At 38.3% G+C, this 12,352-nt stretch overlaps 1 long non-coding RNA gene across 1 annotated transcript in view; it reads right to left on the bottom strand.

Moving 5' to 3' along the window:
* Window positions 1–2,024: 2,024 nt before the first annotated feature.
* LOC124862475 overlaps window positions 2,025–12,352 on the bottom strand; it is a 29,481-nt gene continuing 19,153 nt past the window's right edge. The window contains exon 3 of the long non-coding RNA XR_007036929.1: window positions 2,025–2,533. This is a non-coding gene — a long non-coding RNA (uncharacterized LOC124862475). The remainder of the gene's footprint in view (window positions 2,534–12,352) is intronic.

Raw genomic sequence — 12,352 nt, 5'->3', positions numbered from 1 at the left:
AGGATTCTTCAGAAAATTAGGAACATTATGGAGAACCCTGAGCATCCTCTTTATGAGACTGTTGTACAACAATAGAGTGTCTTCAATCAAGGCTTCCTCAGATCTGCTGTAAGACAGACCGCTACTGGAGATCCTTCCTGCCCACAGCCATCAGCATCTACAACGGCTCTTTGAAGAAACCTGCATAATATGAGCCATAACAACATTAAATTCCCCTCTGGGATTAATAAAATATTTTTGAATTGAATTGAATTAAACTGAAAAGGATGTGTTGCCCAAATAAGAAGAAAACCCCTTAAGAACAGTTGCAGAAATGTCTATCTCATTCTGCAGTCGATGTCACAGAATTTTGCGGTCAAAGCACTATTTTATGACAGCACCATAATAGTGCTGTCATATAATAGTGCTTTATTATATAAAGCGCTAAGATATTACATATGTTTAATATAAAAAAAAAAAAAAACAAGGTTATTGAGGACTGACTGATTTTTAATGGATTAAAATCAAAGATGCACTAGTTGCTGTTTTCTAAGCAGGCCTCCCAGCTTTGGAAATTGAAACTAGATTAGAAAACCTGCTTATTTGAATTTCTCTTGCAAAAAGCGATTGACAGAATTTAAGTTCTTTTATTTTTTATATTCTGATTGAATTGAGGTTTTCATCACAATAAAATGTTTATTGGATAAATAATAATAATAAATAATAATCTGCCTTTTAATGGCAATTGTTAGATTTTTCAGTCTAAGGTGAAAGTGAAAAATCAGCCACTTTCAATCAACAGCAATGTTGCAATGACAATGAACAAAAACGAAAATTTAATTGAGTGACATATTCCTCTGGACCAGAAATGTCTAGATTTGGTTGGTGATGGGCAAAGCTGAAAACAGAATCTCTCTGAGGTCCTGCTATTGTGTATCTCTGTTTGGAACAGTTTTTTGGTCAATAAAGTATAAAATAATGGCAGTAAAAGTTTACCAAAACCAATTATTTTCACCCCTAGTGTCAATACTTTGTATAACCCCTTTTAACCAACAGTCTAGATGCCCTCTTCTCTTCAGCTGACCCTGCAGGTTTTCTATTTGACTTAGGTCTGTGCAAGGAGAAGGTCAATTTTGTGTCCGGTGAACTATTTCTGTCTTTATTTGCCTATATGTTTTGGATCATTATCTTGATCAAGGAACAAACAATGACTCACTTTCTGTTTACCTGTAGAGTCCACTGGATTTTCATTTAAAGCATGCTGATATTTAATGTCTTGCACCCTAACAAAGTTCCCGTGCCTTTTCGAAGAGAAACAGGCCCACAGCATCATAGATCCTCCCCCATATTTAACACTGGGTATGAGGTGCTTTTCCACATTTTCCTTTGTATCATACCAAAACCACCTGGGGTATTTGTTGTTGGAAAACTCAGTTTTAATCTCATATGTCTAAAGCAGTCACAGCAGATCTTAGGTAAATTTGTGATTTTAAGACAAAAAAGGCTTTATCTGACATCACTGCCAAACAACTGGTTGGCATGCAGAGAGTGTCATAGTTATCAAAATATATTTGTCATGTCTGTCATGTTACTGTGTCATGTTATATTTCTACCCCAGGAAAACCAGATTACTAAATAAAAGTTCCTAGAAACTCTGATCAATTTAAAATAGATACATATTAAAATGAGTTTAATAGTGATTGTTGGGGTACCAATTAGTGTATGAAAGGTAATTTAATTCTCTACTGAATAAATGTACTCAAATCTAAGGTTGACATTTTTCTACTAAGTGTAACAGATGTATTCATTTTAAGACTTTCTACACATCTTTACCCAGAGTGCAAACAAATTGGTCTTCATCTTGAAAGCATGAAAAGCTGCAGATGTACCTGATAAATGAATTCCAATGACAATGATTGTGTTGGTTTTGCATAAATTTGGAGCTCAGCATGTTGTTGGTGTCAATTAAATTCTGAATCTAATTTATACCATCAAACAAGCTGGATGCCAGCTGGGTTCTTATTAAAAACTAAAACAACATAATAATCACTTGATGAAAAAAGTTTATTTAAAGTTCACAAAAAGGCTTTATTAAACTCACACAGCTTTACGTTTTTTTACATTTTAATTACACCTCATCCCAGCAGACATTTTGGAAAAATCTCCAAAGAAAAATTCAATTCTCCAAAGGACAATACAGTTGCAGCTTTACACAGCATAACAATGTATTCACTATATCTATAATTACTTAGTTGGCTTGTTTAATTCTGATTAAGTAAATTGCTTCTGGTAATTTGTTAACAGAGATAAATACACACAGTATTTGGCACTGAGAATTACATGACGGTGAGTTTATGTTAGAGAAGAAAATGAGGCATCACTTCAGTCCCACTGGATTGCTGTATGGTTGGATGATCGGAGTGATCAATGCACAGCTACAGCTGGTTGAAGGGGACCAAATCCATTGAACAGTTGATTTGGTTCCATTTTACCAGCTTTAGCAAAGCATTTTAGGGGTGAGTCCTGTTGGAGAAGAGGTCAAAGCGGGATTAACCTGAAAGAGATAAAGGCAAGAATCCAAACATGAGTTGAATCAAGTAAGTATGCAAGCATCTTTTCTATATGCATTTACAATACACAATACACTTGCAAACTGTAACTAATGACAACCATTGTTTTTACTACATAAAAATGCACCAAAATGTTTGCATTTAAAGAGATGAAGGAGAGATGTTGAACAAGAACAGAGAGGAGCATAAAAGGGGAAGCATAGATAGAGGAAGAAGAAAAATGTAGGTGATGAAAAAGCAATGAGAAAAACAGGGAGCAGGGCCCTGAGAGATAACAGAGGAGTGCATATAAATGATGGTTGCAGACAAACCAGAGAAAACAATGAATCCATCACCTAACTGTCAATACTGCTAATGAAGCAAACGAATAGGACGGCAGGAAAATTAACTCTCATTGACCTCCAGCACAATGCAGAAGATCCCTTCTTCCACGTTCTTTCTCGCCTACATACTACTGCTCAAACACATTCCTTTTCCTATCTTGGTTGTTATCCTCGGCTGTTTCAGGATTCTTTTGCCCATGGCACAGATACGATGTACTCAGCAGTCCTCCTGCCAGCTTCACTGCTCCGCTTGTCCTTGGAGTAACTCATTTCCTGGTTCAATTAGCCCGGCTAATATTTTAATTAAGAAATAAACTGTTTGAGGTGGTTCTTGGCTAGATACTGATATTTTCTAGGTGAAATGTATTATTGATGTTGTTTATTTCTATAAATAATGAACAAAACCTGATAGTTCAACTTTTACATGTACAGTTCCTTGTTTGTGGCTACATGATTTGTTGATATAATGTAAAAGAGTGTGTGTGTGGAGAGGAGGTGGCTGTTGCTTTGTGGGAGTGGGAAAAGGATTGATCTATCACACAGATCAGATGAAGGAATATGTTTACCCTCCAGATCTGCGTTTTATTATCAGATGTTCTCCATACAGTTATTTGAACCCTTCTGTACATCCTAGATCATAACCACAGTGGATAATCTCATATCACCCCTAGCGTATATCGAGACAACCCTATGGACTTTTGTTTCACCTGGCAACTCTAGATTTCAGCATTCCTTCTTAACCGGGGCCTCCAAACCGACACTCATTTCTGATCCTGTCCACCTTGAACACCCAATGAAAATGTTTACATCTTCAGATCTGCCTCCTGCTTCTTTGTGAGCACCACCATCTCCAAATAGTACACCATAACAGGCCACATGTAAACTTTCGCTTTAATGCTTGAACCCTTTATGTTTTCTACTTTCATGAGCTCTCTTCTTCATCTGCCATTTTGTTCTGGTAGTTGACCTGAGGTACTTAAACTCTCCCAGCTTCAGTGCCTTCACTCATTTCAGCTTCTGTTTTGGAAAGTTTCAGATTTGCTCCTGATTTGTGTACCACTGTGATTACCAAATTTTTTGCTATTTTGTATGATTTTTACTGTCTTTCATAGAACTGCATTTGTTTGATCAGTTGGAAGTTGAAAGTGGGATCAGTTTTGTCTTTTTTTTTGGCACCGGAATATTTACATTTCATTTGTAGATACAGGAAAATATAATATGTCACTATTTTATTGGGGAGGGTTCAGTGTCTCCATCTGATTGCTTCTAGCTTCAAATCATTGTTCAGACTTTTTGAAGTGAGGTTCTATTAAAAGGTTATGAGCAGTTAATAATGTACATGCAGTAGATTATGCTCTAAATTCAAATTAGGTTCTCCCTTAGGCTAAAGCCAATGGTTAGACCCAGCAGGTCAAAGACCATGGAGCGAAATTGTAGAGCCACGCATCAAAATGAATGACGTAGAGATCCACTCAATGGGCAATATTTTGTAGAACAGACATTGAAAACATGACATTGAACTTTTAACATGAAAAGTGGTTAAGAACTGTGAGGAAAAGATGTTATTAAAAATGCCAAATGATGTCTGGTTGAACAGTGATTTGAGTTGATCAAGCAAACTACAATATATCTGACTTTCAGCCTTTGTTAACATTAAATTTGAATATATGAGCTGAAAACAAAACTGTTTTCAACATACTTTTGATGAGTAAATAAAGAAAAGCCAATCATAAATTGTCATAAAAAGACATCTAAACATATCACGTGTGAAGAGATAACATACAATTAGTGAATCCCAAATATAGTGGGTATGCATTCCTCTTCTGACACTTGTATGAAACACTGTTGCACTGGATAATGTTTAGTCACTAGCACCAACACTTTAGGTAAAAATCTCCTGTTGCTGCCAAAAATCCTTAATAAAATCAGCTTCTTCTTCCAACAATAGTCCAAACGAATGTATCATTTTATCCGAGCTTGAGTAAAATTTGTCAACTATTATATTTAGTAGGGATGAGCGGCTGTAAACTTCTATTTGGTTTTGGCTCTCATAAAGTGTTTCGGTGTGTGTGTGTGTGTGTGTGTCTGTGAGCAATTATACTGTCAGACCTGAATCAAAGCCATCCACCCCTTTCAAGATAACATATACATTAGATTCACTGCACCCAAATTGTGTAAAAAAATAAAGTACTGCCACTATATGTATGGAGGTAGGGAAAAGAGTGATCTCTCATCCTTTCCCGTTAACTCCATCCTTCTTATGTTTAATGAAGTTGTCACCCACAAGTTTGGCAAATTGATGACTATGCATCCATGAGCTGGTATAGTACTGGAAGTTGCTATACATTTTTTAGGTCAAAAAAAGCCTGCAAGGAAAGGGAAGGATGGACATATAAGCAAATAACGGATGGATGGATGGATGGATGGATGGACGGACAGACAGACGGATGAAGAGATGGATTTAGAAAATGACACAAGAAAAGTGGAAATGGAAATACCCATAATTCCTATACCCTTTTACTAATTTTCCAGATTGCTTAGCAGCCCTTCCTCTTCTGGAAGTAGTACATGGAGGGGAGGCTGAGATTTCATGTCCGGAATTTTCTGCCTGTCCAGGAGGCAAAGTGAGGCAATATGAATGCATTTGAATCCGGTGATTCCTGGCATATAACCTATGCGCATTGTTCACATCTGCTTTCAGTGTCAGGCGGGCCTCCCTTTTAATCCATGCCTCTGTTCCTTTTTTTGCTGATAATGATCTATGAGTGTCCACATTAGACAATGAGTGAGAGTGAAGACTGCTTACCCAGCTTCTGTGTGCATTCAAGCGCAAATATCAGCTTCAGAGGAGAAAGTGGTACACACAGAATCCCTTTCACAGTGGGATGTTCTGTAGATTAGGGAGAGGATCCCTTTGCTGTGCTTTCAGTGCTTCAATCTACCAATCTGCAGCCCATACACTCATCAAACAACCAATCCTCCTTCACCTTACGCACTTCCACTCAGATCCAACATCAAACAGAATCGTTACATCCATCGCATTTTATCATTAACCTCACTCAGATGCCTGGTGAAGGCTTAGGCTGTGAGTCCTCTTTCCACACTAAACTGGTAGCCGGCTCCACCATGATCAAACCCACAATAAGAAAAGGTGTTGTGTTTAGCAGCTTGGCAGCCGATGCTTTTTAATGTGGGTTGACAGGCTGCCTGTGTCTGCACTCTTGCACGAGGCTGCCCTGTAATGTAGGTGCCCTCTATCAGGCAGACTGCATGGTTAGAGATACGGCTGCTACTTGTCTATTCTGGGACTGTGCTGTCTGCTGCATTCCTGCCCTTATATTGGAAACAGAGGGGAGGAGGAGATGATGCTTAGGGACAGCTGGACGCCGGCAAATGAAGACAGTCAAGGAGTCATAAAGGGAAAGGTCAGGAGTGGGGACTTTGTGGTCCCTGGAGAGACTTATACCATACAGTGGTGTTATAATGCAGCTGCCAGCCCCCCTTGTAAGTGGAGTGACACTATGTAACCAGTCCCCCAGTTGACTCTGTCACTCTTGCTCATTGTGATATTTTCATTACAGATGTATGTCCTGACACCCCAGGGTCTGCGCTGATACAACCTGTCTGCAGCGCCACTCCCATCAGCTTCACAGCCTCTTATTTCACTGACCGTGTCTGCCTGTCTGTCCTCTCTCTCTCCTTATCAGGACAGGTAGCTCTCTGTGACTAACTCAATGAGTGCTAGACTTCAGCTCTTTATCCGGCGCCACACTATGGGAGGGCTAGCCTTGAAAACCTCTCTGAGCATCACTACCTGTCACTTCATTGAACTCAGGCTACGTTCACACAGCAGGCCTTGATGCTCAATTCCGATGGTGTGCTGAAATCCGTTTTTGTTTTTTTTTTGGTCTTGTGTGGTTGTTTAGGGTACTACAAATACAGCAGACACCCTACACTTTGCTTTGAAGAAGGAAGGGAACACTCATCAGTCAGATTGTAGAGATCTCTCTCCACTCTCTTTGTGCTTTCCTTTGATGGAATGTCTACGAGTTCCGGGTGTACCCTGCCTCCCATCCATTGGTTACTCCTAAAAGGCACCTCCACCCCACCCTCTGACCCTATACAGATTAAGAGAGAATATAAAATGGATGGAGGAAACTTAAACTCTTAAAATATTAACAGTAAAATTTTGACTTAATTATAGCTTTAATAGTGCATATTTTTGAAGTACGAATTGGGATTTAATGCAAACAGGACAAAGTGCAAGCTACTCCAAACTTGAGTTCGATTTTGTGTTGAGAAGGTTTGCTTTGGTCACACTGTGACCAAATTTCATGTAAAGAAACCCAACAGAGCTACAGAAAGTCCGCAGAGTGCTTTGGGGAGCATTATTACAACCAAACATATCCTGCAATGACCCATGGCCATGCTATAAACTTTATCTTCAGTGGCTTGCCATTTTAATTCCCACTAATTACCTACTGACTATAAGAAGAGTAGAGGAGCATTTATATTATCCGACTAAGCAAAGACGTTTCGGGTCAATCCAAGAGAGACCGGTTCCTTTTGCCATGAGGTTAGTGGCGGCAGTTCTGCTGCAGTCCACTGCAGACACCGATGTGCCCCCACCCCACCCTTCATTTATTTGTGAACAGAACCTAGTGGCTGACTCAGCACTATTCCTGTGCCTGATTGGTTGATCAGAGATGGCGACAGAAGGGTAACTGGAGCCTGTGTCCTGTGTTTAGCTGCTTCCTCTCCCTCTTATCTTCAGCAAAGATAAAATACATCTGGATTAAAAAGAAAAAAATGAAAAAGCACCTCCTGGCCCTGTTCGACTGCCTCAGGTGCCACACTGTACTCGTTTTTAATTTATATTTAAAAGATCAAGTCACACTATAGTTGATATTGTGGAACAACTGAAACAGCCAAGACGCTCACTTAAATACATCCTAGCCAACCCAAACTCTCCTCACAGTAGATAAAATGTCCTAATTGGTTTGCTTACGGTTCATAATGTGTCTTGACGGGATCCTAAACGTCTATACGACATCAATAAGCATGTCTACAGGGCTCATACATTCTGATTACTGCAGTGTTTATCGCGCCATGCTCTTGATTTTACCTCACAATAATTTAATCCTCAAAGCGGCTTTATTCTTTAACCTTTTAATCTAACAGCAACACCCTTAAGACGATCAATAGCTATTTGGATGATATACTTAATTATCCCCCCCACACACACTCTCTGGGGACCTTTCTTTGTCAACACACACAATGTTTAAAAGAAAAGTCAGACCTCTGTGCCTTGCTGGAATCCGGAGGATGGTATCTTTTCCCAGAATTTGCACGAGAGAAATGTTGAATGATGAATTCCTAGGGATGTCTTAAAAATATTTATTATCTGCTTACAAAAGTTTGAATCTTACTTCTGCGAGCTAGATTGCCACTGAACAGAAATGGGATTATTAAATTAGCAGTTTACTTACTAAACAAATTTGATACCAAAAAGCTGATTTAAAACAATTTAAAAACTGCATTATCAGGTTTTTAAAAGCGGGATGGATATATACAAAACTGCCATATCACTGCTGACCTCCCTTATGTCATTCACCTTTCTTGTTCTACATTGCAGAATGATTCTCACTCTGAGCACGCACCACCCCACCCCCATCGCTTCCTCTCCGTCTCCACCCCTTACCTCATGTTCCCCCCCATCTCGCTCCCTTAACAAACCACCTCTGCCACCTAGCTATTTTAGCCATGCATTCATTACAGGCCATTAACAAAGCTCCAAAGGCACACTTGATATACACTCCATCGTGAAACAAAAATCCAATGCAGTTAAAGTCAGAGAAGGCACTTGTGGGTTAAGATAGCTCCAGCTGACACGTTCTTGTGTTGTGAGGGAACAGGACACTGGCACCTTCTTTAAAAGCGCGTGGATGTTTTGTTACAACTACTCTGTTTAGACTTTGGACAATAGGGATGGAGAGAGGCCTGAGTTAGCTAGAGTCATTCAGATAAGAATCTGAAAAGGATCAGCATTTGGGACACTTCTATAGAATATATACTGTAAGTGTTTTAGACAAGTTGTTGCGAGCCAGGATAGCTTCAGACTTTTCAGGAAAATAGGATATAAACAAACTGTCAGGACACCATCCTGACCATATTAATAGTTTGTGAAAGATACAAGAAACTTGTATGTTCACTTCAACCTACACTGAACAATAGACAATGATTTGATACATCAGCTCACAAGAAGATGCACATCACTGGGATCTCAAGAAATAGACAAGATTTGGTCCTAATGTCCAAGAAGAATAGAAAATTCCCCTGTTTCTGCTTTCACAACAGAATAAAGGTTTCATAAATTTTAAAGTTATGTTTTAAAGACTGAATTATCCAGTTTCGGTTTCATCAGCATTCATATTTTAGATACTGAAGTAGAGGTGGTCAAATACAGTCAAAACCCATCAAAACCTTTAAAATATTGTTTAGTTTATTGTTTTTATTTACAATTTCTTATGCTTTTAGTTTAATTCCAATAGGAAGCTACAAAACATATGCCAGTTTATGAAGAATTGGTCTCTTGTTTGTGGCTCTTTAGTTGATTTCTCGCAGGACTTACATTTTTCCTGTCTTATTTATTCTACAGGTGGTCAAGTGCAGTCAGATGCATTAAAATTGGGAAATAGCCTTTTAGTTTTTTATTTTGAAATTTTAATGTATTTATCTTTTTAACACTTTAGTTGAACGGCAAAAGAAAGCTACAATGCGGATACTAACTTTGTTAGACACATTGTCAAATTGTTTAAAATGTTCCGTACCAAAATGCTACAACTCAACAGATTTAAAAGTGCCGGGTGCTTCTTTAATGTGTTTCCAAGGGTGTCCTCGGCAAGCCCGACAAAAAGACTGTGTTGCAACATTTCTAGCAACTTCCTGGGGTGTTATTGGAGACTGACATGAAATCACATATTGTTCTTTCTCTTCTCCACAATCAGCTTATGGTGCATTGGAGGCAAGTAAGATGGACAAACTGGGCGTTTTTTTACACATTTTACTATGTTTCACTATCTTATTTCTTCCTTCTTTAGAGACTATTACAATTCCATGCTCTTGATTAATTATGCAGATTAGGTGACAATGTCATTAAGGGATGTGATTTCTCGCCAATAGCTATTTTCTGTACTGAAACCGTGGTCTTAAATAGCCGACTGTTCAGCACAACAGGGCAACTCGAGACCTACTTCTTTTCTTACTTCAAAATAAGATACAAGATCTGCAACAGATTTATTAAGGTGCTTTGGGCACACACCTTCATATCTGGAGCTCCTAATGATAGCCTAAACTTACTTGACCAGATGAAGTCGCATGTTTAACAGACTTATCATTAAAGAAAAATATCATGGCTTTTTAATATGGCAAGTTCTCGTGCCACAAGAACTCGTTACACCCCTACAGAACAATATTTCTGTAATAATTGTTCAGTAATAATCATTAGAAGCTGAAACTGACTAAAGCTTGAAAGAGTTATGAGCGCAATACTATTTGGAGATATTGAGAACACAATCCTTGTTAATCCATATGCCGCAATTTGTGATCTTGAAAAAAATCTATCCATCTATTTTCTATACAAACTCAATCCCATGTAGGTTTGCAGGTAGCTAGTTTCTCAAAACTGCCAAAAAATAAGAAGCTTTGTCAGAGGTCTACAACCTGCAGCGTTTTACTGTGGCTCCTAATAACTTTTTACCAAACATTATAAAAATGTAAGCCTTGAAAGAGATTTAAGCTCAGGATCTTCTTGCTTTGATTCAGTAATGATATCAACCGGGCAACAATAACAATTAAAATGAGTAATTAAAATTTTTTTCATTTTCTTATTTTCATCTTTACCGTTGCTTTTTGTAGCCTCGTCCTTTATAGACATTTAGATGGGTCAGAACATTACCGTTTCCATAGTAAACCACGACAGAACAGAAGACAGCGTTTCAGCTAATTTGACCCTGCTTCATGAAGTTCTGAGTAACCCTCACTGTTTTGAGTCCGGCCACAGACTGACCACTGGAGACACATAAACAGGAAGTCAAAAATAATACACATACGAGCATAATGTCACATCAGCGGCCACAATTCAACATGGTTTTTTAGATCTGGTTAATGTAAGCAATTCCAAGCATTTTTACCACAACTACTCTCATCTGTGGAATGTCCTATAGCTAACTATTCTAGTTCCTTATGTTTATGAGTTTACAGTCGTTTGATCAGTGTATCCAGTTTGAAAAAATGGAACCTTCAAATCGTCTAAAATACAGAACAATAGTGAATGAGCTGTTCACATATATACATATATATATATATATATATATATATATATATGCATATATGTATATAGGCACCAGCTCCCCCGCGACCCACTATGGAATAAGCGGTAGAAAATGACTGACTGACTGATATATATATATATTCTGTCAATGTTACAAATGTGTTTGCCTCTCTTTTTACTGTGAAAAATGCAGGTAAAATAAAAAAAAACAGAGGTAATATAGAACCTTATGCTAGGCAGCTCGAGATGCTGGAAATGCTTCCAAACTAGATTTTTTTTTCTTCTCCTTGAATAAAACTAAACAAAAGCACTGTGGCCAGTTGACCATATAGATTAAGTGAGGATTAAATGGTAGGCTAACAGGCCTGGGCTGACAGCCAGAGACAGAGGAAGCAAATCAAAATGTGTTGTGAAATGCATTCAATTCTGTCTTGTTTCACTCCAAAAACACAGAACATCACTAGATTTTTGGGCTTTTTTAATTCTCTTTTCCTAAAAAGGCAAGTTTAACAGACACGAGACTCCTCTGTCTGATTTAACAAATGCAAAGCACAATTAACTAAATACTTCCTTCAACACACAGTAACTTTATGGTTCTGTTTAGTCACTTTTAAATATTAACTATAAGAGATGATTCCATTCAGATAATGTTGTCTCACTGAATCTAACAGAGAAAATGTTCTTTTACTCCAGCAAGCGAAATCCGTTACAAGGAGCCCATAACTACTACAATAGCTCCGGGCTACGACGCCAACATTGTTCACTAAACCTACAGCTTGCAGAAGTCCTGCTGCTGATACAGCAATACTCCTGCAGAGTGGAGCTCACTATTACAGATGGTAATCCAACTATCATATACTGTAATAGTCCCTGTGCAACAAAATGGAAGCAATTATCTTAAAGCACACAACGATCGGTGGAACAGATCACAATGCATAACTTTTTACGAGTATGGCAGATTTACTTTCGGCCACTGACTCTCCGGAAGTGTAATTCTTGCCTTATATGATCCTGTTATTTTCTCCTTTTTGTTTCTTTTTTCTTTAGTCAACTGATCATTTGTTCCTAGCCTCCTGTTAGCTGTTACAGCCACCCTCAAAGCATTTTTTTGGAGATCGAAAGTAGCCTTATTACATCTATGTTCCTTT

Source organism: Girardinichthys multiradiatus, chromosome 1 (genome assembly GCF_021462225.1).
Source record: "Girardinichthys multiradiatus isolate DD_20200921_A chromosome 1, DD_fGirMul_XY1, whole genome shotgun sequence".
NCBI classification, from domain to species: Eukaryota; Metazoa; Chordata; class Actinopteri; order Cyprinodontiformes; family Goodeidae; genus Girardinichthys; species Girardinichthys multiradiatus.
This window is presented reverse-complemented; position numbering and strand designations above follow the sequence as displayed.